Raw genomic sequence first — 6,175 nt, forward strand, 5'->3', positions numbered from 1 at the left:
AATGATTGCCTAATACCACTCCAGAAACTATTCTATGTCATTGGTTTAATTGGTTGATTGGTTTTGGGCTGTTGTTTGTTTGTTTGCTTTGCTTTCCTTTTCTTTTTGTGCTGGTAGTGGGTCTTGAACTCCTTGTGCTCTCACTTGGCTTTCACTCAGGGCTGAGATTCTACTCCTTGAGTAACACAACTTTCAACTTCTTGGTGGTTCATGGCAGATAAGAGTTTTTCAAATTTGTCTGCCCAGGCTGGCTTTGAACCTCAATCTTCAGATCTCAGCTTCCTGAGTAGCTAGGATTACAGGTGTGAGCCACACCGATGCCTAGTGGTTGGTAGGTTTTTTGAGAAAGTGTTTCACAATGTGGCTTAGTTGGTCTCAGCCTCACAGACTCAAACAGTCCTTTCACATAGCTTTCCATATAACCATTATTACAGGAATGTACCACCATACCTTATGACCATTGTATATTTACCTGTCATATTTCCCTTAAAAGCCCTTATAAAAAAATACCACAATTCAAATACTTTCATGGGACATTTAGTAATGGGGACATACACATTATAGGCACACAAGGATATCCTTTTCTGCAGCAGGGTACTGGTGCAGATATATGTTCATTGAAGTTTTAGTACTGTGACTATGACAGAAGATAAGAGAATAAAATCACTTTGTGAGACAGTTTGACTTTATCTTGTAACAGTCACATACACTTTGAGTCAGCAATTCCAATTAAGATAAAGACAATATAAAAATAATAAATATACATGTACTCATTATGTGACTTATGAAATGGCTATCCCTCTGTACATCACCTTTATTATTTCAATAAAAAGGATGTCTGAGACATTAGATAAAAGAACTCACTGAGGTTGGGCTGAGATTAGAGGATTGTGGTTCAAAGCCAGCAAAACAAAACAAAATGAAAACCAAAAACCCTGAAGGTTAATCAGAGATAAGAGCCTTAAGGACTTTCCTGCCTGGGTTAGATTCAAATTGGGATCCTCAGAGCTCAGCTTCATGAGTAGCTAGGATTACAGGTATACTTAGAGCAATATTCTTTTTCTTCTTCTTTTTTTGCTGGCTAGTCCTGGGAGTCTGAACTCAGGGCCTGAGCACTGTCCTTGGGCTTTCTCAAGGCTAGAGCTCAACACTTGAACCACAGCACCACTTCCTTTTTTCCCCCCCTACATATGTCGTACTAAGGAGTTGAACCCAGATCTTCATGCATGCCAACCAAGCACTCTACCACTAGGCAAACTCCTGGCCCAAGACCAATATTCTTGATGACCATAAACACAAAAATTCTCAACAAGGTACTTGCAAACCAAACTCAATGACACATTCAAAGAAAATCATATACCATCATCAGATAGTTTTATTCCAAGAAAGTAAATATGGCTCAACCTATGCAAATTTATAAATAGAATATAAGATGTAAAGAGAAGAAAGGGGAAAATATCACAAATTCATCTCAGTAAATGCAGAGAACTTATCAACAAAATTCAATCTCCTTTCATAAATGTTGAAGAAACTGGGCCCCAATGTTTCATGCTTCCAAATAATAAGACAAATCTATAACCAACATCGTACAAAAAAACTGAGGAGCGGGCTGGGAGTTTGGCCTAGTGGTAGAGTGCTTGCCTACCATGCACGAAGACCTGGGTTCAATTCCTTAGTACCACATACATAGAAAAAAGCCAGAAGTGGTGCTGTGGCTCAAGTGGTAGAACTCTAGCCTTGAGAAAGTCCAAGGACAGTGCTCAGGCCCTGAGCTCAAGCCCAGGACTGGCAAAAAAACAAAAACAAAAACTGAGGAGACCAAAAAATGGAATGCATGTCCTCACTCAAGTGGCAGATCCAGGATGTCTGGTTCAGCATACCAGGGAGGTGGGAATGAAGATAAGGATCAGTTCAGCAGAGTCAGTGCCTTCAGGCCTATAGGAAGGAGTTGGAGGTGGTTAATAAATATTTCACTTTAAAGTTGGATGTTTCTGCTGCAGGCTTTTGATTTGGAAATTAATATTCTGGCTATTTGTTAACTGTAGATGCATTAAAATGGGAAAAGGTACTCTTTTTTTGCCAGTCCTGGGGCAAAAAAAAAAAAAAAGCCAGAAGTGGTGCTGTGGCTCAAGTGGGAGAGTGCTAGCCTTACCTTGAGGAAAGCCCAAGGATAGTGCCCAGGCCCTGAGTTCTAGCCCCAGGACTGGCAAAAAAAAAAAAAGTCTCTGGGATTAGAATGAAAGAGAAACCATTTTACCATTTTAGTTATTTGTTTGTTTATTTGGCCAGGTGGAGAACTGAATCTTGGGTCTCAATAGGCTAGACAAGAGAAACTATTTTAGAAATGGATGTTTGTGTTATAAAATCTAGATCTTATTTATATTGATATTAAAACAACTTAATTCCAAATGTGGTAGGATAGGTCGAAAATCTTAGCTTATTAGAAAGCTGAGACCAAAGGATCACTTGAGCTCAAGAGGTCAAGGCAGCCAAGGCAGAATAGCTTAACCTTGTTGTGTGTGTGTGTGTGTGTGTGTGTGTGTGTGGTAGCATATATATGAACCAAGAAAGACAATAAAAGCAGGGATATAGCTTTATGAAGATGTAAGAGAACTTACAATAAAAGCCAAACAAGAACAAGAGGCCCTAAATTCAAGCCATAATAGTGGCACACGCGTGCGCGTGCACACACACACACACACACGCACAGAGTCAAGATAAAACCTTGAGAGTACATGAAGTAATAATTGAATTTCCTGGGCATATTCCTTATAACTTTTTACATTCAGCTGTTAGCAATATTGAACTATTTTGCTAAATACTTTAAATAACAACAAATAATGAGAAATAGTTCCAACTACCGAAATGTGTCTATGCATTTTTTTTTTTTTGCCAATCCTGGGGCTTGAACTCAGAGCCTGAGCATTGTCCTTGGGCTTTCTCAAGGCTAGAGCTCTATTTCCGGCTTTTTCTATGTATGTGGTACTGTGGAATGCAACCTGGGCCTTCATGCATGCTAAGCAAGCACTGTACCACTAGGCCAAACTTCCCGGCCCTTGTGTTTATGCATATATATATATATATACATATATATATATATATATGGTTATTTGTGAATTCATTTCCTCACTTGTCATTCAGTTTCAGTCATTTATTACTTTTCCTTGATGACAGATTTCCCTCAGAAGAGAACCAGCCTCTAACACAAGATAACAGTCTCCACTGTGATTGATACTTAACTGAAACATGTATAACACATTCTGGTCAGCTTCTCAGAGGGGCAAAAAAAAGACCAATGAAACACAAGCTCAGAAGAAATGTTTGATTGTAGAGAAACCATGACACTCCCCCCACTCTCTCACCCCCTCCCCAAAAAAGACTCATTCAAGTTTGGTTGTACATTCTGGCAATTATAGACATAGGAAATTCATCATCAACAAACTGTATGTGAAGGACAGAGAAAAACTGGTTATGAAAAATTCTTACCGGTGCCGGTAGATGCAGAAGCTAGTTTGCCCAAAAGTTAGCGATGATCAATCAGCTAGGAATGGAATTCAGGCTGATTTGCTGTTGCTTTCAATGCAGCTGCAAATGTCTACAGTCCTCAGGGAGGAGGCTGTGACCCAGTGACAAGTAATGTCAGCCGACTTCTAATTTTAGCTCACGGACAAAGCTGAGAATAGCAAGAATCCCGTGGGGCTGTGTGCACAGGATCAACCGATATGGGGACACGAGTGTGAAATGCTATCTCACACGTGTTATAAAATGACCAGGCACAACTGCTTCTAAGCTCCAGAAAAGAATTCCTGTTCAAAGTCCTCGTACTTTGTAGGACTTAAACATAAGGAAGTATTTCATGGAATCCAATTACTCTATTTCAAGCAGGGAAATAGATAAACAAAAACCCTGCCTGGTAAATGACAGGCCTGCAAATAGCTAAACTAGCAGTACAGATACATCAGAGAAATGAAAGTGAGCGTGTGGGTAAAGGTAGATAATGGAGGAAAATTGGTTGGGTTAATTTAGATATTCTTAGACATGTAGTTTTTCAACCTTCTCCCCAACAGACTGCTGGGCAATGTTTAAACAGACGCCTTAAGCTCTGAAGTTTTTGTTGCTGTTGTTGTTTTTGTTTCCCTAGACCTAGAATTCTTTTTTTTTTTTTTTTTTGGCCATTCCTGGGCTTGAGCTCAGGGCCTGAGCACTGTCCTTGGACTTTCTCAAGGCTAGAACTCTACCACTTGAGCCTCAGCACCACTTCCGGCTTTTTTTCTATGTATGTGGTACCGAGGAATCGAACCCGGGTCTTCATGCATGCTAGGCAAGCACTTTAACCACTAGGCCAAACTCCCGGCCCTAGAGCTAGAATTCTTATTTCTCATTTTTGGAAAGTCTCTGGACTTTCTCAAGGCTAGAGCTCTACCACTTGAGCCACAGCACCACTTCTGGCTTTTTTTTTTTTCTATGTATGTGGTACTGAGGAATCGAACCTGAGTCTTTGTGCATGCTAAGCAAGCACTCTACCACTAAGCCAAACTCCCGCCCCTATGGGAGATTTCTTGTGCATCCTTTTTTTATTTAATGTCCACTACTGGAGGTTTCTCACACCCAATGATTGCTTCCTCTATCGCCAACATTTTGATCTTCTCTAGTGAGGAATGAAAACATTTCACACCTGTCAGTCAGTCAGTGTGTGTCTCTCCCCCACCACATTAATGCATGAAGATCATTAATGATTATAAGTATTATCCTACTTTGATTCAACTTTTCCCTCACTACTACTGCAAGGTGAGCACCCTGGCCAGGTGATCCAGTGAATGAAAAATCCCTCTTGTGCATTCCCTTCATATTAGTACCAAGATGGTGAAGGCTTTCTCCCTCCCACACGTCCTAACTTGTCAGGAAGATGTCACTTACATTACTCTTCTGAAGACAAGCAACACTTGAGCCATTACGTCTTGGTGAGCTTGAAGGGGGCTGTGGAGGTGGGGAAGACCTCAACCTGAGCCACAGCTCCACTTCTGGCTTAGCTAGGATTACAAGTGTGAGCCATCAGCAACCGGCTTTACTAGAGAAGTTCACACCAACTTATATACCAACTCTGGTTTCAGTTCTTCACACTTCCTTCCCTTTTGGGTCGTTGGTTCAAACATCAGAGGAAGGCTCTACCTAAGGAGCCTAGCCTTGTTTCTCTTAGTGTCTCTGTGACTACACACACATCTGCCTGTGGCCTCTAGGAACTTCATAGTGGTAAAAGCGTATGGGTGAGTGAGGTTGTCCCATAGTGATGGCAGGGGTCTGGCTCAAGACATGACAAGGTTTATGTTGGGAGTGCAGACAACACCCTAGGGCAAAGACATGGGACCTTTGGGAGACCATGCTATCCACGTCCTCCTCCTTTTTGTGCAGATACTGGAACTTGAGGACCTGTGCTCTCAACTCACCTTTTGTGTTCAGTTGGTGCTCTACTCCTTGAGCCATATGTCCAGTCCAGCATGTTTTGCTGGTGAATTGGAGATGATCTTTTCTATCTGGGCTGGCTTTGAATCAGATCTCAGCCTCCTGAGTATCTAGGATTATAGGTGTGAATCATCAGTGTGCTTTTCAGATTCACTTTTAGAGTTGTTTGAAATCAGACTGTATACCATATCAAGGCGGGTATCATGGGGAAAGGTACTGTGTGCCCAGTGAATGATACTTGTTTAGTTACTGGCTTTTTGTTTATTTATCTGTGCCAATAATGGAGCTTGAACTTAGCCTGGTGTTTTGGTTTATGTTTTGACAGCCATGGGACTTGAATTCAGGGACTGGGTGCCATCTCTGAGCTCTTTAGTACAAGGCTCGCACTCTACCACTTTAAGCTACAGGACCATTTCTGGCTTTCTGGTGGTTAATGGGAGTTAAGAGTCTCGCAGACATTCCTGCCTGGGCTGGGTTTGAACCATCATCCTTAGATCTCAGCCTCCTGAGTAGCTAGGTGTGAGCCACCGGAGTCTGGCTTTAGCCTGGTATTTTTTTTTTTTTTTGCCAGTCCTGGGTCTTGAACCCATGGCCTGATCTTAGGCTTTTTTCCTCAAGATTAGTGCTCTGCCACTTGAGCCACAGCACCATTTCTGGCTTTTCTATGTATTACCGAGGAATTCTTGTGTATCTAGGCAAGCATTCTACCACTAGG

Source organism: Megascapheus bottae, chromosome 6 (assembly GCF_031878675.1).
Source record: "Megascapheus bottae isolate mThoBot1 chromosome 6, mThoBot2.hap1, whole genome shotgun sequence".
Taxonomy (NCBI): Eukaryota; Metazoa; Chordata; class Mammalia; order Rodentia; family Geomyidae; genus Megascapheus; species Megascapheus bottae.